We start from the raw sequence: 21562 nt of genomic DNA, 5'->3' as shown, positions 1-21562 counted from the left end.
TGGGTTAAAACTGCTTATGTTTTCTCTCACTTCTGCTCAACACTAGGCAAACTTTTATGCATCTGTAATTATTTTGAGCTGTAATCAATCAATATAACTGCAGATTTTATTCAGTAACTGTTAAACGTAACCCCTCTCAGTTTTCATTTGAGACCCCACTTCCTTCTCCTCTTTCTCTCAGAGTGTCTGTTGACAATTATTGGTCTGTTGATGGGATATTTGGATCTGCTTCCATGCACGTTCTATGGAAATGCCTTTCTCAACTTTAAGTTCTGACAGATAAAAAAAAATCCTTTAAAACACGAGAAACATGGGTGTCAGATGCACAGGTGGCAGATGGCTCTTCGATAGGAGGTCAATGGTTAGAGGGAAAAACTATTTTTTACAAAACCACTTAGAATATAGCAATAGGACCAGTAGGCAGAACCCTCACTGCATCTTGTGGCAGCTGCTCTTTTCAGAGGGTAGTCATCAAAAGGATAACTTGGGGGGGGAAGAGCTGACAGTAACAGTAATGGTGTGTGGCTGGAGCACTCACCAAGATCCAAAAAAACCGAAACCCACAGCCCACTCCATGCTCGAGTGCATCAGTAGCTAAGGCAACACTTAAGTGCTGATGCAGCCCCTAAGTTAGTCTACCTTATTTAAGGTCACTTAGGTCTGGTTATTTAGCCTCAGACTTGATTGGTTCTAGTATATTTGTATATTTGACTTGTTAGGCAAACATAAAGTATGGATATGTGTCAGACACGCTGTCCTAGGGTGACGTTATGATGCTTGTATCCCCATTCATGTGTTCTGTGAATGTTGGATATTATGTTCTGTACCTTTAAGACTGGCTCTGAAGAGGGAAAGTTTTGTTTTTGTTTTCTTATCAGCCTGGCAGGACACAGTGACTGCAGCTTTTGCTTTTTCTGCTTTTGCTTTTCGCTTTGCTCTCTCTCGCTCTTGCTTGCTTTGCTTCTGCTTGCTTTGCTCATCAGCTAGTTTAGCTAAACTGTCCAATTTCTTCCTGGACTGTTTCTCCTTTCCTTTTTCTGAGCATTTCAAACCTGCTCCAGACTGGGACCTGGGAAACACCAAGATCCTGCACCTTGTGGCCTGCAGCAGCTGCCCCAGAGCCGGAGGGACTGAGAACAGAGTGACCACCCCCCAAGAGAGACTTTCTGAATTTGTCATCTTTTTCAGAGCGGTGTCATCCGGTATTGTTCATTTTGTGTGCTGGGGGGTGCTGTGCTTGTTAAATAAACAGGTTCTTTCCACTCCTCTCCGAGGAATCCTTCCCGAACTGGTTGGGGGGAGGGGCTGTGTGGGTTTGCTTTCTGGAGGGGCCCTCCATTAGAAATTCTCCTCCAAATCTGCCCTAAACCAGGACACACACATAAAATAGATCAAATATTTGGTCTACCAAGATTGATTTTTACCTGTAAAAAGATAGAGATCCTACAGTTAAAAAGCATATTTATTTTTACTTTTGATATTTATTCTTACACTCTGATGAAAGAATTGCCTGCATTCAGCCCTAGAGCAATAATGAAAAATAGCTCTTTATAGAAGAATTACCTACTGCTGATTTCAATCTTTAAATACACTGTATATACGAGCAAATAGATAAATAAGGGCATTTGATATTGAGACGTAGTGTGGAGAGTGATTGTTTCCTAATACTGATGTTTCTTAATTCCACAGTACTGTAGAAGTGTGTAAAAATTTGTAGATGGCACACTGCGGGAATTTTGATAGCAAAATAAGTTTTATTTGCTTGGTTTTGCATCTATAAAATTACTTATTATCTTATATAAAAGAAGCTTTTAAAGCTATTATAATGTTTATTATTTCAGAGTTTATTAAGATACACTGCTGGAAATAATGGCATTTCAGCTTATTGTTCACCATATTTTAAAATATGAATATTACAACAGTGCTGAACAATGATTTGCCCTGACCACACTAGAGACCACGAAAAATCCTGAATTAATTTTCAGTGAGTATTCCACCTAATGTCTGCTAAGTGCTTGTTGGATTTTCTTTTTCAATCTCATAAAGGTATATTAGTTAGTTGCTGAATTTTAATGCCTATTTTGTCAACTTTTCTAATTCTGTATACACTTACAGAAATACACAAAGTGATTTGTCAATTAACACATATCACGCTGTTATTGTTTTAATAAGCTTAAATCACCTGCAGAAGTGAAATATATGATTAGATTAAAAGTTATCCAACTTTTTTCCATGTTATCTCATTAGTATATTCTTCTGAAATAAATTTTATTTAATGGTTAAGTGAAATTGTGTTTGCCTATCCTGTAATCACAGTTTTTGTATGTGAAGAACATTAACAAACTAGATTAATTTAACACAAAGTACAACAAAAGTACTGTGCTGTCAAAGTGGTTCCACGCTTGTTGAGTCAAAGGAAAAATCTGCTATGCTCACAATGTTTGAGGCTTACTTTTTACATGACTGAAAATAATTGCTCTATTACATAGAGTCACCTTTGCTCTTATTTCTCATCATGTTTGGTGGGTTTTATTTTTCTTTTTTTCCCCTTCATCTAATGTAATTTCCAGCACTGACAGGAGATCATCTCTATTGATTGTTTAAAGAATAACACTTCCTGTTGAGTTGTTAAAAATGCCAAAGATTGTCTTTTGTTTTCGCTTTTGCATGAATACAAGCATAGGTGGAACAATAACTATTTATCATTCATAAGAAGTAGGAAAGAAAAAAGGGAAAAACCCTACAGTTTATATGATTTAGTCCCCAAATCTTCACTTCTGATTTTCAAGTCAATTCCATATATATAGCTTTCAATGAAACAGGAAACCTTCTTTCAGCCAGCATTCATTTATTTCACTATTAATTGCTGTTCACTTGAAACCCCATTGGTTAAAATGCTATGAAAATTGATTTGCCAGTTTGAAATACAGTAGGTTTAGTCCTATTCTGGTAACAAAGACATATTGTTTCACTATGTGACAGCAGAACAAAAATATAATCTCTTGGAAATTATATCACTGAGTGTTTGTAGCTGTCATTATAGCTTTAGTTATGCTACATTTTTGCTCTTTAAAAAAATCTGCATCTGATGTCTCCAATGCCAATGTCCTTAGAAACAGTGTAAATATTATCAAATAACAGTTTGAATAACTGCACTAAAAATATTTTATTAATTAAAAAAAAATATCCAGCATTCTGGGCTTTTTTTTTAGATTTTCTGTAAGGTGTTCTGTAAATGTCTTCTATCTTTAAATTATGTCAACTTCCAGGGCTGTTTCTAAATAAGTATTTTTCTTTCTTTAACAGCTCTGTCCCTCTGTTTTGTCCTTATTAAGCTTTACAAGGTCTTCAAGAGCATCATCCAACATGAGCACAATATTGCAGAAGTAAACATGTACCAAGACAGATGTTTTGCATATGACTTTTAATTAAGAAAATATTTGAGTGATTTTATGACCTCCTCAATGTCAAAAAAGAAAATTTTGCCTGAGGGTTAATTAACATCCTGCAGCCTTTATGACATTGCAGCTATTCATCACTGGATTCTTGCTAAAAGTAGGAACGAATTCATGTTTATGTTTATATTAACTTATTTTTATTAAATTTAAAAATCCCATGTATCATTCGCTACTAAGGTAATGCATACACAGTCATGGAAGGCACAAAAATACACTAAAGATAGAGTCACATAATGACTTTCACTCCATATTTTATTAACTCATAAGGGCCAGAGAATTCTTTTATTTTCCTGAAATAAATTTGTGGACATGTATATATGTTCCTTTGCAAGTAAAGTTAGGAATTTTTTTCTCAGTCACATACTCATTCATTATTCCTCACACAACATTTTCTCAAGATAATTTTGTAAAAGAGTGTGCTTTTATGCATATGCCAGAAAAAAAATTAAATGAAATTATTTATATATACGTAAAAAACAGCAATATGTATACAAGAGGATAATATATACATTCAGAGACAGCATTATTTTTTTAATTTATATATTTGTTATAAATAGTTTAAAAGCTTCTTTATCATAATTCAAAGAGATGCACATTGTTCATTCAACACTGAATAATATACATATGGAAACACAAAATAAGATGTATTAGTTACTTTAAAGTTTTATAATCTACTGTAACAAACATTCGGTAGCTTCTTTTTCTTTTAAATCTCCTTTCTTCCCAATTCTTTAGGCAGTGATTGCATCAAGATGGTTTGCTCCTGTTCATGTAAAGGGGGAATCACTGACATTATGATACCTAAATTGAGATTCAGATCTGGTCAAAGGGGTTCACATAAAAGGTAAATGACTGCCTGTCTTCTATAAATGCATGTAAGGTAGATGTCTGTCTGTGCAAGCCTGTTTTAATTCTTCTTAGGGTCAAGGGAGAGCTGATCAGCTCAGATCCCACAGTGAGCCAGGCAATCACAAACTACATGAACAGCCAGGACTGCCTCCCTTTCCTGGAGACAGCTACACTGAGATGTGCTGATCTTGAACTAAGTCTTACTTCAGCTATCTAAGAATAGGGTCCAGAGTCTTTAGAAGTCCTAGGTTAGGCCATGAAGCCTCCACCTGCTGCTTCAGAAGGTGGGGATCCTCCCATAGACCTGTGTTGTGCCCTCTAGCTCTGCGTAGGCACTCCAGAAGTGTTTCAAATGGTGCTGGATCCTGAGCAGGAATAAGGAGGCCCCACTCTTTTCCCAAACTGGAAAATTACCTGCTTGGTGTTTTGAACAAGTCCTTTATTTCTGAGATCTGAAATAAGACATTTATAAAACCAAGACCCAGTAAGGAAAAGCATTAGATAAATGTTATAAATTCTTTTATGTAAATCTCAAAGTACCGCTGCGTGGTAAGTTACTTTTAAGAATCTAGCCTTGGTTAGGACACTGGATTAGATGTCCATACAGCAACAGAATATTGTTATGTGGGAAACACCAAATGTATATTTTATATTTTAGAATTGCTAACTACATTATACCTATATAAATATTAAGAAATAGATTACTCAAAATTTTTAAATCCCAAGATAGGGAGCAACCTCAGTAAACCAGCTTGAAATCAAGACAATTTTAATTGACAAAAGTTGGGAGTGTTGCCTTGCATAGGTATCCAGTCAGCGAGGGGTGAATTGAGAGGCTCCATAGGCTCCAGGTTTTCTTTTAAAATTAGCATTTTTATAACTGTTCATAAAAAAGCTTAGTTAAAAAAATTGGTACGTGAACACTCTCACAACAGAAAGCGTTTGCATTCCTTCTTGAATCAGAATATTTGCTGCCTGTGGGGCAGGAGATAGGGCAGCATTTCATGCCATCATTTGGCCTCAGTATTGAGGCGGCCATCAGACTGAATAGTGCCTGACATTGCCTAGCAATGTTTATTGTGGTATTGATGCTCTCTAATGAAAAAGGGCTACAAGGTCAATTTATTTTATGCGGACCAGAAAACAGCTACTAAAGATAACTACTTTTGATCATGTACTCCAGATTTTATAGCTACCTACAAGCAGTCAATGAATCTGTATTCACGGCTCATAAAAAATAATATCATCCTTAACATAGCTGGAGAGGTCAGGTGAACCATACTTAAGAATGTTTCTCACACATATCTTCAAGAATGCTAATCACTCAACTCTGATTAAAATCAGAGAAGCTGCCCACTTTGGAAAAATTATATATCCTGAGAAGCTTTAAATATGCATGCAATATACTTGCACGAAGATGAACCATTGAAAACTGGAGGTGACACAAAAAACACTGTCCACACAGTTTTGACTTCTTGTCAGGTCTGTCATACAAATCTTACATTTTTAAAAAAAAAAATTTAAAAAACAACCTTTCAGGTTGTATGACTCCGCACCAAAAAATTAGAAAAGGTCAAAGCAAAAGATTCAAATTATGCTTACATTTAGGCATTTATTATCTCTTAATGCATTATTTTTTTAAGTAAATTTTGCCTTCATACACTTTATTTCAGTGAGGCGATGAGATGACCGCAGTTCTGGTGTGGGACATTGTTTTGTAAATGCTCATCATCCTCAACTTATTAAATGCTTATTTCCATGACTGTTTTTCAACTGAATGACATATTTCAGGGTGGCTCTGTGTTGGAGCCCTGAGAGCAGCAATAGATCCGAATGGCCCTGACCAGCCCCACTAAGTTCCTCACGGGCCCATTGGAAGTCTATTTCAGCTTAGCTCAGGACCTCCAATTCCTGCCTGAACTGCATTGAAAGGGCCTCCAGCTCTTGCTTCATCTTCCAGGTGGGTCTGGAATGTACACTGTGGTCATGTCTCCTGCCCTGTCTCTTGCTTCTCCTCACCAGGTGCCCTGGCCCTGGTTCATGGGTTGCAGTTGATGGACTCTGTTCCCAGCACCTGGCTCTGCCTGCCATGCTCACATCTTGTGGGTGGGTGCCCCACTGCTAAGGTCACAATCTATGTTAGGGTCACCCTCAGCTCCCCCTCCCTTGGTATTAGACAATAACATTTTTTCCTGGCTTCACCTTTTTCCTTGTAAGATATTACTTTTGAAATCACTAAAAGACCTAGGCCTATGGATATCATGAAGGGTTAACAAAGTGTTTTCTGAATACTTAAACAGTTATTCTAGGCTCACATTTCAGTGACATTTTTTTTTATTTCCAGGAGGTTGGAAACCACTACTGCTTCATATGCAGTAATAATCAAATGGGGGTAGAGGAACAGAAAATGTACACAGTTTTCTAGATAAAAAGATGAAAGCAGCCAGTAATCTTCCAAATGTACATTGTCTTCTAGTGTGAACTTCTGAGGCCCTTCAGCAGCTCTTTTTGCAAATTTTAAATTAAATCTTTAATTTAAAAGACTCTAGCCTTTTAAATTTCTGGCATTTACTCTACTGTAAAGAACACACACATTAAATCATAAGATCATAAGGCTGCCTAATGTTTTTTTTTTCCTACCTAGATGAACTAGAAAGCGGCAGACTTGCTGACATCAGTTTTCATGTTGCTCAACAGCTCTGACAAGCAGATGTGAAAATTCAAGTGTATCATGATTTACAAAGCCAGCCTCTGACTTGACTTTAGCAATGCAAAGGGGATGCCCGCCTCACAGATGCATCCTTTTCCTGCATAGCCAATGTCTCTGCACTCAGCTGTTTTAATGCAGTGCAAAAAGAAGAATCGTCCACTACACCCTGCAGTACAAGGTCCCCCGTCCATCCCCTGTACACTAAACTCAAGAGCCAGCAAAACATAAAATTTGAAAGTGGAATTAAAGGCTTGTATCCCCTCTTCTTAGAGATAAATGTTACCCAGTATGGGTGTTAATTCCTTTGAAAAGTCAAGCTGAAATTCAGCTGCTGTAACTGTATTCATCTCTTTGCAGTCTCAGCAACTTTGTCCTGTGTAAATAGTGTGATCTTAATAAATAAATACTGAAGCACAGCTGGTGTTGGCAAGATATCACTGTTGGGTTGCTGCAGCATGCTATCACCAGTGAACATTGCTAATTATTCTCAGATCTGGGAAATATTGGAGAAAGGAATGCAGAGGAGAGTCCACAGAGCCTGGAACAAAAACTAAGGGAGTTTTACCTCAGAACACAGCAAGGACATCCTAGCACCATGAAGGCAAGTGTTTCACCAAACTTAGCTCTGAATTATTCCCTTACCAAAACAAGATTTAATAGCCATGGTGGTATAAAGCTGTAGCTACACATTTGCTGCTTAAAATACATACAATTTTTGGTATAGAAGCTGGAGTACTTGAAAAAATCATGGAAGTTGAAGTACTTAATAAAAATCTAAAAAATAATCCAAAACCAAAACCAAAGAAAACGAGCCTGAAAAAGTCAAAACTGACTAAATTAGTGAGCTGGAAGATAAACAATTTTTGTTTTCTCTCCTGCCTTGCTGAAGTATGTAATAACCTATCTTTGAACATAGAAGTCCAAACTTTGGGTTAGCTGCCACAAAGAAGACGCAGATAGCTTTGAACATTTAGTCATATAAGAGAGAAGCAGTGTGTGAGCTGATATTTTTCTAGCAAAAAAAGAATTCTTTTATCTTAAATTTTTTAAAAAGAAGGCAAAGAGTTTGACCACTACATTTTGTATAGATTTTCCTTGTATTTTGTTTTCAGACTGTTGCTTGTCAGTACTTATGCTTTTGTTTTGTCTTGCAAGTGTGCTAGTGCCTGAGCTGAGCAGCAATTAGCTGAGGCAGAGTAAAGCCCAAGTTTCCTCACCTACTTTTGAATAAAAATTTATTCCAAAATTAGTGGGTAAAATTACTCAAGTATTAAAACTGTTGAGTGTATTTAGCAGACATGATCTTAACTGTGTGACTGACAGTTTTAGAAAGGATAAATTAAAATTGGATGTCTGATGGCAGTCTCCAAACACAACTTGCATATCAAAGTAACTTCAGCTTCAGCTGCTGTAGAAGGAAAATCATTTTCTGGCTATATCATTTTCTTATTATTTCAAAAGCATTTGAAACAAAACATAAAAAGATGCCAAACTTGGAGTTTCAATTATTTGAAATAACTTTCCTAGACCTTCGTAGCTTACTAACTTATAGGTCTTCAGAACTCAGATTCTAGAGACAATAGAGGAAAACTTGGGACAATAATGAGAACATGGAATAGAAAATTGAAAAGGTTCCAGAAGAGTAATACAGAGGATAAAGTCTAGGTGCTCAATCATGCAAGAATTAGAAGGACAAATTTTAGTTGAACAGGCAGGAAGTGTTTGGACCATTGCATTTATATGCAGGCTAGTGGGATGGGAATAGAAGAAGATAATGAAATAAAAAGAGAAGCGCCTCTTAAGTGCAATTGCAGCAGAACAGAAATGCAAAAGGAGGAACATTGAGCAAAGCATTCAAAACATGAGAACATATATATTAGACATCTGTACTTCCCTTTTTTAACTTTGAGATTATTATGCTACATTTAATAAAGAACACCTTAATTTGAACACTTGAGAGAAACTAAAAAACCAAATCTTGGGAACTTTGTTTATGTATATATGAAAACCTCTAGGGAGCTTGGTCCATAATAAAAGAAAATTAATTAAATTTTTCTGCTGTTTTTCTTTTTTTCCTTTTTCAAGAACTTATTTTAATATTTATGTCATGAAGAATACTATTGTAAAACATGATACAGAAGTGTGACTTCAGGTACTACATAATTCCCTTGCTTGCAGGCATGGAGCTTCTGGTTTTGAATATTCTTGTGACTGTTATAAATAAAAAGTTTTTACTAACTGCCTCTCCCCCACTGATACATGGAAGATCCCCTCAGGCTGCTAATGTGTTTGGAATAGTTAATGACTGAATGCCACTCAAAAACCAATCCCAAATCAGTGCTATTTCCTGTTTTACCATTAATCTTTTGGGTTGTTTGGGTTTGGGTTTTATTTTTTTTTCTTTTTTAAATGGTGTCTGAAGTGAAGTGATAGGACTGCAGTTTCAGTTCTCATTTGGTAATTGAACGTTTTTATTTACTGGTAGGCTGTCACTTTGAATGAGAACACAAACCAGCTAGGGAGTTACCTAGCCAATATAATGTGCATAGCAAGAAACTATAAAAATGTTACAGAATAGGCCCAGTGAAGAAAGGCTTCACTGTGATGCCAAAAGAGCTTAGTCAGAGGGGACAATTTTGTGAGGCAAAGAAAACTCAGGCATTTAAATGTTTTTCTCAGCTTTAGATGTGGATGAGAGCTTAAAAAAACTTTAATTTACAGCATGTTTAGCAAAGTTTTCTGAAAGCATGTGTGTAAACAGTATTCCAAAGTTTGCTATATTAGCAGTGGGATTTCAAGGGATATTTTAAATGTCATATGTCTTTCTCCAAATACACATTTGTGTATACTGTGTGTGATACTATGTATGATCTATTTGGTTTAGATTTGTCATGCGTTGCCCTTTGCAGCTACAAACCACTACCACAGCTGATTCTAAGCCAGAGCCTCAGCTGCGCCTTGGTAGACCAAGTTTCTGATGAAGACATGAAGCCATAACTTACAATATATCAAGAGAGATAAGTCACTAAACATATTACAGGGAACCTTGGAGATAAAAGGAAGAGCTGATCTTTAACACACGAGAAGCTAGAGTTGCTTAAGGATTCCAATCAAGAAGAGAAACGCTTCGAAATATGATTCTGGTCCAACTAGTGTGACAGAGAGAAGTCATTTAACTTTCCATTATATGTTACTTTTTCCAGTACTGAACTTGGAAATAGCACTTAAGTAACAGATTTTTGATTGGCATTTTTCTGAAATAAAATTCTTGGCATGTAGTTGTAGCCAGAAAAAAAAATTAAAAATTGAAGAAAAATGTAGAGCTTAGCATCACTGTGAAGGCAACTGGGAGAGCAGGTTAGAGATAGCTTTTTGCCACACAAGATTTTGATGAGCCTGCATCTTCAGCAGGGTAGGCCATTCTTGTCTCTGCATCTCAAGAAGAGCAAAATGGAGAAGGCTAAGAATAATTAAAATTATGGAGGAGATGGAACAGTTGACTTATGAGAAGAGAATAAAATAACAGTGATGCTCCACCTAGGAATGAGGTATGAAAAAAGTTTACAAAATAAAGATGGCAGACTTACACCATGGCACAAGAGCCTGCAGTAATAAAACTGGATGGCAGTTCAAGAAAACTGTAGAAGTTTAATTTAAAACAGATAAAGGAGCATATTTCTTCATGCTGATAGGAAATTTCTGGAATCCTTTGCCAGAAGCGGTTGTGATTGCAGATGATATAGACGCTTACAAAGAGGAAGTTGATAAATTTTTGGGCAGCAGGTCCATGAAAATACAACAAAAATGAGATGTAGGGCCATACCCTCTAGCATGCTTGTTGCAAGGATTATGCAGGGTGGGGGAGTAGGTACAGAATGTATGGCAGGGAGTAGCCAGGTTTATGTGCTTCCTTTAAACAGTTTCTCTCCCAGCTATCAGCTACAGTCTTTATTGGATTCAAGTCACACAACAGTCCAACAAAATCTTCAAGCCTTTTGAAGAAGAAGTGGGGGAAAGGAGCAGGGAGGAATCACATGACTGCATGTGCCAAGGAATGGAAAATATAAGGGAGTGTGAGATTCAAAGGATCAAAAAATGTAAAAACAGAGGGAAGTATGAGTGCAGGCACTGAACAAGCAATTTCACTGTTTCCTAATGGCATCCCAGGAGCCAGGGGACATTGCCTAACAGAGTAGAGTAGTGAGGTTGGATGTGTGCAACACTGTCTTCTCCAGCCTCTTTTCAGGAAGCTGTTTTGTGAAAGTGCTGTACTGTATTCAGGGCACTAGGATCCAGCTTTCTAGAGGAAAAGCTAATGACACTACACTGTAAAAAAGCTACAGCCTTTGGCACTAGCTGCATGGATACAGTCTGGATGCACTAGTGGTAGGTTCACAGGGTGGCAATAGTGCATGGGTGCTTTGCAGAAGGACAAACAGGAATATAACCAGGCACCACTGATGAGTGTTGTCCATTGTGGTGATCACCACCATGGTCACCCTCAAATGATGCTGACTGGTGTAAAATGTCTATTATACCTATCTACCTCTAGATCACCTTTAAAGTGATCTAGAGATTATAAGCAAGCATTTTTGTTAGCTGAAAGGTTCTTTTGTGTAATAAAGGGAAAAAGTAAAATATTTTTAGAGACTTTCATTGATTTTTTAATTTTTTTTTTTTAAAGCAAGGAGTTATAGGTGATGACATAGTAATTATCATAATTGACAGAAATTCTAATCTGAACATGAGAGAAGGGTTTTCTTTTTAGGATTCAGTACTGATTGAAGTTCTGAAGCTACTGCACTGCACCCAGCCTAAGCAGAATACTCCCAAAGCAAAGAGTATTTGCAATTATTGAAGAACACGCCGGTTTCTTTAACATATATATTTACAGATTTCAATGACAGCTATCCAGTGTCACAGTTGGTTCTTTACTCTTGTCTTAGATTTTTATGAGATCATGACAAAATGATGACAAATGACCTTCTACTATTATTTCCTTTTCTTGACAGCAGTGAGAAGTTATTTGTGCACTTATTTGTGTTATTTGGCTTCTCACCTTTCCTCTCTGCTTCACTCTCCAGAAACTGGAGGATTGTCTTTAGAAAAACAGGACATCTTATACAGATGTGAGATAAGTTGGGCTTTGAGATAATTCTGGATTTAGAGAAGGATGAGGCTATTTTGTATTTTAAGAATTGGTTTGTGGGATAAATATGTGGTTTAAAATTATACTATGTACATATAATGTTGTCCCAACTTGATATTATAGCTTAAAAAACCCCATATACATGTGTCTGAATTACAAAGATTTCTTGTTTTTGAGGAACTGTATTGATAACCTAGATAATTGCATGGGAGCCTGAAATGAGTCCTGATTTCAATATAATTATCCATCTACTCCTTCAATGCTTTTCTGTCATACACAATAGCTATGGGCCTCAGCTGTTTCAGACTATCTGCCACTGAGTTTAATTAAAATCCTCACTAACACAATGTGCATCAAGAAATTCAAAACTGTGCATTATCCTGGCTTGTGCAAATTCCCCTGGGGACCTGTCTTCATTCGCAAAGCTCCTTTAAAATACATGGTTATTCAAGGAAGAGGATAATAAAAAAAAACATTAGTGGTCAGAAAGTGAAGAATCAATGGTTACAGACAGAGAAGAATCTGGTATGTTTTCACTGTATTGCATAACTCTTCCTCTTTTCAGAATTTGTGTTGCCTTCCTTTGAGCTGGTAGCTATGTCAGTAACTTGACTACAATCTGACACTCTTGAGAGGTAATATCAGCTCTTCTGTTTTCCCAAACCTTCTGAGAAAGCTGACAGATAAAATGATGGATATCATATATAACAGTCCTTAGGCTCCTTTCACTGTAGAGTGTTTCAGATACAGAAGTTGGTGCAGTCTGTGGGTTTCACTTCATCAAGTCTGGTTGAAGGCAATTCTTTTCTTGGTATAGTTAAGAGCCATTGACACGGGCAATTCAGGCACAGACAGCAGTGCATTCCTGAATGTCTCCACTCTCTCATCAAGAAACCTCAAGTTATTGGAGGGGACAATTGCCTCCTGATGGGCATTGCAAAATTCTGCACGTGTACAGCTGCCAATACTATAGACAGGGATGTTAGTGATAAAGACAGATGTGAATAGGGCCTGCAATTTAGTCAGTGGCAAACCAACAAAAAACAACAGGATTTTCTGAGGGGAAAGGGAGAGAGAGAGAGAGATATAGCAAGCGAGAAAGTAGCTCTGGAAATCACTAAATGAAATTAGATTTAAAGAGAAATCTTGGAAATAAAATCACTTAGGTAGGGTAGTTAAACAGATTAATGGAAATGAATAGCATGGAACACAATTTCTTGAACTACCCTGTAGGTTACAAAACCTTTACTTAAAATGTAAGGTGATTTAACTTAATTTGACATTACACTTTCAGAGAGGAATAAATATAGAATTGGGTTAAAGTTTATGAGAACATAGCTAGTCTATGTAGTTTTACAACAATTTAATTAATTTAGATCAAGATATATTGAGCATACCTGATGGGCAGTGGCCTAAATGCAGATGTGGTCCACAGTATAACTCTACATGGAAAGGGAATAAGCTTTCCTAATATCTATGAAAAACAGTTTCATTCAAGTCTCAGCAGCAGCAGTAAATGCAATAGAAGTTAGCTTTTCTTTATAAATGATTACAGGCAGAAAGAAAGATAGGTATGGTAATAAATGAATTGAAGCTGTAATGGATACTGACAGCTTGGAATAAAAGCTAGAAAGGTGGCTGTGTGAAGTAACTAAGCCATGATTTCACATTCTGCAGATTTTATGCCAGGGCTTGTGTGACTTCTGAGATCTGTAAAATTTATCCTTACCACACCATTTTTCCCCCCTTCACTGAATTTAATCTTGCTATTCTCCTTATGCTGATTGACTGACATTAGCTATTCAGACAAAAATGAAGCTATTGGGTGAAAGAAGAGAGAACAAGAAATTCTTCAGGAATAATTTGGAACAGTTTCCAGCACTGATTGTTGTAGTTAGAGATGTACACATGCCCAGAGGGCCACAGGATTTGGGTGGAGACTGTCGCACTGAGTATAGTGCTGAGAGAAGAGAAAAAACTCTCTTTGGGGATACTTTGTTTTTTCTGCTCTACTTAAAAAAAAAGATCAAAACAAGCACTGAAATATTTATGTTTTTATCATTTATACACATACATACATAAATGTATATATAAATTATATGTAATACTACGGTATATATAATAATGTGGTACTTACTGATTAATAAAAAACAATGAAATTGAATTTTAGGTTGCATAAAAACTCCTTTCATACAAAACCTAACTAAAATTTAAGTGGCTTTCAAAATATCATATAATAAAGTGTCCGACAAAAAAATTTTAAGTGTCCAGTTATGTCAATTGTTCTTGAAGTGGTTTAATAAAGTTGAAAATAGTTCAACAACATTTTTGAAGACTTTTTATTCTGAAGTTTTCTAGTGATTTGTTAAGATTGTCTAGGGAGGATAGAGTAGAGGAAGATTGGGAAGAAGGGAAGAGATTCTATTTGAAAAATCTTCCTGATTCATGGTATTGACTTCTAATTAGAATGTTCATTCATAAACATAGAATAAAATAAAGTTCTATTTTGCTGTGTTCTGTGGTAGTGGTGAACATGCATTGTAATGTCTGTCAATTATATCCATTGATTTTTATCATTGTAAATTACCAATCAAAAGTTCATGACTTCCTTAAGCACATTGGTAATTTGTAAACATAGGGTTTTTAAAGAGGAAACAAACAATAAAATTAATATCTTTATTTTTGTTTTGGATTTTTTTATGGCAGTAGAATTGTGCTACTTAATTTTCACGCATTCCATAAAGTAAAGTGATATAATTTTTTTGCTGTGATTTGATGGACGTTTACAAATAGGTTGCTGGAACTCAGAAAAACTACCTGATAATTCAATACTCGAATATTTCAAGTCATAAGGGGAAAATGTTTTTCTTGGTACAACTGCTAATTAAATCCAAGCAACTGAATAGTCATAAAAATTACAGCTGAAAATAATTCATCCCATAGTTTTGAAACAACTTACAGGCAACGTTAATACATTCATTATTTCTCTAGTCCAGAATTAACATTTTATTTAATTAAAGTTTATTACAAACTAAATATTGTTTTCCACACAGCTTTTACATAACATAAAATATTGTCTCATACAAAGAAAAGTGGCTTTTGTTATGAATTATGTCTTTGGCTTTCTGTAGGCATCAAATCATTATCTACAAAATAGTCTTCTCCATTTGTACTTGTCAGAAACCTGTGCATGTAAAATCAATCAAGATTCCTATCACTCTGCCCTGAATCATGTCTTTATTAGATTACTTTGGAGCTGGATGAGTCACACTGCAAGACAATCACTGCAAGGTGGGAGAGCTGCACGCCATGACATTGGCTGGATGCCCTCTTCAGGGCTGCTCTCACTTCTCCTTTCTCCAGCAGTTGGTATTGGCTACTTCAGGTGTTGCTGTCCTCTAGACAGAGCACCAAACCTACTGTATGGATTTCAATATGGCAAAATAGTCTCTTTTTCTTGTCTTTTCACGTACTTACAATGTCACAAAGAGATTACTGCCCGTAGGTGTAGGTTTCTTGATTTCTCTTTCGAGTGACTTCTAAAAGTCTTTGTAGCTTTGGAGCTTTGTATCTCACAACTTGATAAGCTTAGATGTTAATATTTGAAAACTGTGAGCTGTACAAAAGGTTTTGTAAGACCTAGTTGTGAGATGACTCAAACTGAGCCAGACTACAAATAAAAACCAGCCTGTATGGAATTGCAGCCATTGAATTAGGCGGAGATCAAATTCCAGCTATATTATATTGAATTAATGCAAAGTTTTAGACATTCCAGGATAAGTGGAACTAATCCTTCCCCTAGAAAATATTTACCGTATTTGATACTTTTTATGCAGTACTTTTTAAGAAGAGAAAAAAGGCAAAATAGGGGTATTCACAAGAACAGAATTTAAATGTTCTGAGTTTCTATCACAAGAGCATTTAGAATTGAGAAGTCCAATATTCAGAGCATGCCATCCTTTTAAGTTATAAACCAACTAACTAATGTATTTTAATAGTGTTTTTTAAAGATTACTGGCCGTGTTCCCAGATTTCGCTATGGTAAGCGAGCTGCTGATCTTTCACAGTCATCAAATACATGTCATAAAATATTTCTGTCAGTGCTGTAGACTTTACATGTTCTGATTGTATGAATGTGAGGATGTCTGGTGTATTTAGCTTAAAGCCTTGTTTGCATAACATGAATTTATATGCCTCCTATTCATGTCTATTTTGTCTCACTCTTCATAACTGCTTTATTTTGTAATTTTTCTTCAGGAAGGAATTTTTAGGGCTTGAGATGCTCCCTTTAGTTAAACCAGAGCTTGCTTTAGATAAATAGGATTTACTTTTCCTTTCAAACTTAATTACTTTTCAGAATCATGATCAATTTCCTGCCTTGCTTGCTTGAGGGGAGTGCCACGGTAGGAGACCCTTATGCATTTGCTTTGTAATAAGCCTTTATTCATGCACTTGAGGCTATACAATCAGCTCACTCCAGAGCGTGTGCCTGTGTGTGTGGCTGCTGCCACAGGCCTGCAGATTGGAATGCTGGTGATGGGGCACCAAAAGTGCTGAGGAATGGGTCTGTGTGGAGAAAAACAATAATCTGGCTGTGACTGTCCATGGGTCTTATGATAAAAAATTAAGCTACCTCTGATGGTCTCTTTCTATTTTTTGTTACTTTTAGTAGAGATTTCCCGCATAATACCCTACCTAAAAAATTTCATTTTAGGATTCTCTTTTTTACTTGATTTAAAAATGATGTGTAACAAGAGTATTTTTTTTTAATATCATAAAAAGACCTACTAATTCAAGATCCTGATAGCTCAAATGAGGAGTTTTCTTGTTGAAATAATTAGTTTTATGTTTCAACTTGCTTGGCATTTTTTTCTGTTTAAAAAAAAAGTCAATTTTAAAGCAGGAATTTAGTTGCTAGGGAATAAAAGTTTATGGAAAGCTACAAATATTATCTATAGTTTTGCTATGACAGTAATATTTCACATGAGCAAAAATCCAGTTATATTCACATTAATAGAAACCCCCTTCTTTTCCCAGTGACTTTTTCTTTTTTCCCAGGACCTGAGTGAAAACTTATTTGAGGCACTAAATAAGGGTGAGGGAGCACTAAAAATATTACATCCTACTGGAAAACAATTTAGTTTGCACACTACTTCTTAAAAGTCAGCTTCTTTACAATTTTACTTGCTATCTAGAGTTATTTTAATGGTTGGACTTCTTCAAATGGACCATAACTTAATCATTTAGGAGAAGGAATAGTCTTCTCCTCTTCACTCAAGTGTCATTTAATAGAAATGGATAAAACAGGGAGGCCCACATTCAAAGGTCTCTCCTCATAGAGACCTTTCTGGTAGAAAGATAGAAACATTTCTAGTCCTTAATAAAATATGGTATCTTGTATACTTATTTACTTAAATGTTAGAATCATGGAATGGTTTGGGTTGAAATGAACTTTAAATATCCTTTATTTCCAACTCCTTCTGCCATGGGCAGGGACAAATTCTGCTAGACCAGATTGCTGAGAGCCCAATCCAGCCTGGACTTGAACATTCCACAGGTGTGGCATTTACATGGGCAGCATGTTGCAGTGCCTCACTACCCTCATAGTGAAAGAGTTGAAGTAAAAGTAAAAATTTGTAAAACAGAATAAATGATCCTTCAGTGCTTCTTTTCACCCTATGTGAAAACTATCTTCTGTAATTTTGGTTGCTTGTCCTCATAGTGGAAGAGTAGCATAATAATTTATCTTTGCCTTATTGCAATCTCAAAAAAATGATATTGACTAAATTCTAGTATTGTGCAAACCAAATATTTAAAAAAAAACAATATTGGTTTAAAATAAGTTTCCCTTGGGATTTCCATCTGAAGGACTGTAGTGTCTTAACTATTGGTTGCCAAAAGGTCTAGTTTTGAACACTTCCTGTTATCTGTCTTGAATCAGTTCTTCAATCAAAATCTTCAGAACAGGTCTTCAAAAAAAAGAGAGATGGAAAGAGGACATTTATTAACTCTAAATGTTTTTGGTTTTTTTTTTCCTCTTGATCCACTTACACTTCTCAAAACTTTTAAAGCTGAAGTTTTTATCCAACAATAGGTCTTCTATCATTTCCCTTCTACTAACTAAGTGTGCTGTGACAGGAAGCTTTCCTGTTGACTTGGTCTAAATTTAAATTAGTATGTGCCTTAAACCACAGGACACACTGTCTCTAAAGATTTGAAAATTCAGTCCAGGAATAGGGTGGCACATCTGTGAAACTGGATGAGCTGTTTTGTTCTCCAGAGAAGGGTGGGGGCTGCATAACAACTTTACTAATTGTCCCTTGAAAATCATGACAACTTCCAAAGAGCGAGCATTTCTCCAGGAGGACTATACAAAAATAAAAATTAAAGATAAAATTCACTGAGTGGCACAACTTGTCCATTTATTTCGAGTGCCTGCTAATCTTCATATACTTTTAAAGATTAGAGAGGTCCATTCAAAATATCTTTTTGTTAGTCATTTACAGTAACTCCTACCTATTTTCCAGATTTACTAAAGTTTAGGATGGGCCTTACAGTTTTTAACCTATTAGTCTCTATTTTCATTACAGTTGTGTATGCAAAATCTGTTATCTGTTACTAAGACTCTTGTTCTAAAGCAAGGGATCCTGGTTCTTGTGTACAAAACAAGTGGATTTTAGTCCAACAGAAACATATCAACTATTACCATTTATAAATGATGTTTTTTTTTTTCATTTAGATATAAAGCATAGTAAGGATACCCTTCATTTGGTTAAGAGTAAGTAGCTCTTTTTTACTTTAAGGCAAACTTAAGTATTTACTTAAAACTAATTACTATAAAACAGATCAAGGGAATTTTTTCATGCAGGTCCTTAAAATATGTTTCCTGGGTATAGCTACATTAATATTTATATTTGATAAATTTATGCAACTTCACAGGGACAACTATTCCTTTCTGGTGGCATGGTTCAAAAAGTTTTTCATGAAAATAATAGCTACAGAGAGTAGTTCTAAAATATGATAATGAAATAATGGTGGAGATGTCATATTCACAGTAACAACAGGAGAATGAACCAAAAACTACAAGATGGAATGATATACAAACAAATTATTGTGATATGGACAGGGAACAGGAATTTGTTTTGCATTGTTTTGCCTTTGTTTCTGCCTATGACTGGGACCTCTTTTAATGCAATTTTTTAAAATTTCTGTTAATGTAAGTCAGGTAGAGTATGAAACAATACTGAAAATCAGTTCCAAGAAGAATTAGCTCCCAGTGTTACTGGGAATCCATCCATGACATTTAGCTCAAATTCCCATCCAGGAACAAAAAAAACTAAAAACCAAACAAACAGAAAAAAAAAAAAGGAGAAAAGAAAGAAAAGGAAAAAAGAAAAAGAAGGAAAAATGTATTTCCAGCATTTCCAAGAGAAAGAGCTCTAAGTGCTCTTGCTTTCCATTTTCAGCATTTTCAGTCAATTTTCAATCATTTAAACTACTGTCTTGGTTCTTGCTATATTTTGAAAAGGAGTTAATTGAACTCGTATAAATGAAATTCCCTGACTGCAGCAGTGCCTCAAGCTAGCTATGACAGGAAGACTTAGATCATGAGAATGGGAAGCAAATTTCTAAATCAGTATTTCTGATTTTGATACCCTCTCTTATTGCAAATATGTGGAGGTAGTAGAAAAAAAACTTTAAACCAAACTGAACTCCTTAGAATTTCCAGCAAGCAATAATTTTTTATTTTTGCAGAGTAGTCATTTTTATTTGCCACGAGTGATTTCCTTTTTCCCTTCTGTGAATTAGTAGACAAAGTATAAAGACAGGAGAAAACAGATATCTTTATTGTTTCACCCCCATCACTGCAGCATGGGAATTCATCAATATCCCATTTCCTCATGTAGGGATATTGTAGGTTTAACTTTATTTCTCACATTATAATTACATAAAGATCTTTTATAATTTTGTTCTTAAGTAGGGTATCACCTTATCCTGTGGTATATAACAGGAGGCTAAAGTGAGATCGTGAAGGAGAGCTATTTCTTTGGGCTCTGTCAGTCGGTCCAGAATTCTGTCCAAAAAATTGGTTTAGTGAGAAGGACAGGAAAAAATATGGAGGTCATTATTTTTCCAAAAGTGCTGAAAGGGTTGGCAAACTGAAGAATTATGCATTAGGATGTTCCATGCATATTTGCATTTGAGTTTTGATAATTTTGGCAAATGTGTTTTTATTAAATGCTATAATATAATGGAAGAAACTTCTTGATGAGTGTTTCTAATGCTTTGTTTTTATCATATAGTAGGAATGTGAGCAACTTATATTTCTTCTGTGCTTATCTAAATTCTGAAGTGTAGTGCTACCAAAGTCCATAGATTTCTTCATCAGCATTTCTGTAATAAGAATATTTGACAAAAGTCATTCTCCATTTTAAACTTTTTCAGTTGTGAGAAAAATAATTCAATATTGTGTACAAATGTAACTTTAGTTAAACCATATGTCTAAAGTATTTTTCTCAGTAAGACCTGAACTTTTACTTATGAATAATGAAGAAGACAAAAACACACTTTTGCAGATTAATGAAAGGCAGATATATATGTGAAAAATAGGACAAACTTGCACCTCTTTTAAACAGTAAAGAAAATACCTTTGAAATTCCAATTCAAAAGTATCTATTGACAATTTTCAGTGTTCTCAAATTTTTGTCCATGAAATCACACATGATATTCCTTATTTTTCAGTATTTCTATTTCTGAGTAGTCCAAGTGACATATCTAAATTCTGATGTAATTTCTCATGCTGAAAACCTCATGCTTATGTTTCAGGACTGGACATACGGGGAAAAAATAACAAAACACAATGAACACCATGTCTGGAATTCATCCGGGTGAACTCAAATGTTCAAAAGTTCTTAAAAGTTTGAATCTTAGCTAATCATCAGAGTTAATGGAAAGGAACGGGAACCTTTTCAACTTTTACCTATTTTAGGATGAGATTAATCATTCTCCTGAAATTCACACATTTCTGCACACAGAATATAAAAGCTGTGTCAGATGGCTAATACTAAGACATCTAACTTTTGGACAACTGAAGATTAGGCATGATGAAATGCATCTATAATTGGCTGGAGTGGGAATTGTTTGGAACTTAGGAGGTAAAATATGTTCAATTTTCAGTCTCCCTATGGGCCACTGTGGGATAGAATGGCAAAATCTCTCCCTCCAGTAAATTGATCAGACTGATAAAGAATGCTAAATTTAGCCTTTACAGAAATGACAAAAAGGAAACCGAAGGATTGAGCCACTGACTTCTCTGAACTGCTAAAAAGGATTTGATTTGAGTGTGTCTTCCAATCACTGCTGTTTGCAGCAACAGAAATCTGCATGAAAGAAATT

At 35.6% G+C, this 21562-nt stretch overlaps 1 long non-coding RNA gene across 1 annotated transcript; it reads left to right on the top strand.

The window, feature by feature from the left end:
* The first annotated feature begins 919 nt into the window (after window positions 1-919).
* Window positions 920-7340, top strand: LOC143693713 (uncharacterized). Its single transcript, XR_013181651.1, has 4 exons — window positions 920-1202; window positions 1842-1984; window positions 4194-4302; window positions 6952-7340. It is a non-coding gene; the product is annotated as an uncharacterized LOC143693713 (long non-coding RNA).
* The last annotated feature ends 14222 nt before the right edge of the window (window positions 7341-21562 follow it).

This window comes from Agelaius phoeniceus, chromosome 3, assembly GCF_051311805.1.
Source record: "Agelaius phoeniceus isolate bAgePho1 chromosome 3, bAgePho1.hap1, whole genome shotgun sequence".
NCBI classification, from domain to species: Eukaryota; Metazoa; Chordata; class Aves; order Passeriformes; family Icteridae; genus Agelaius; species Agelaius phoeniceus.
The sequence above is the reverse complement of the archived record's forward strand: the minus strand, read 5'-3'. Positions and strand labels throughout refer to the sequence as shown.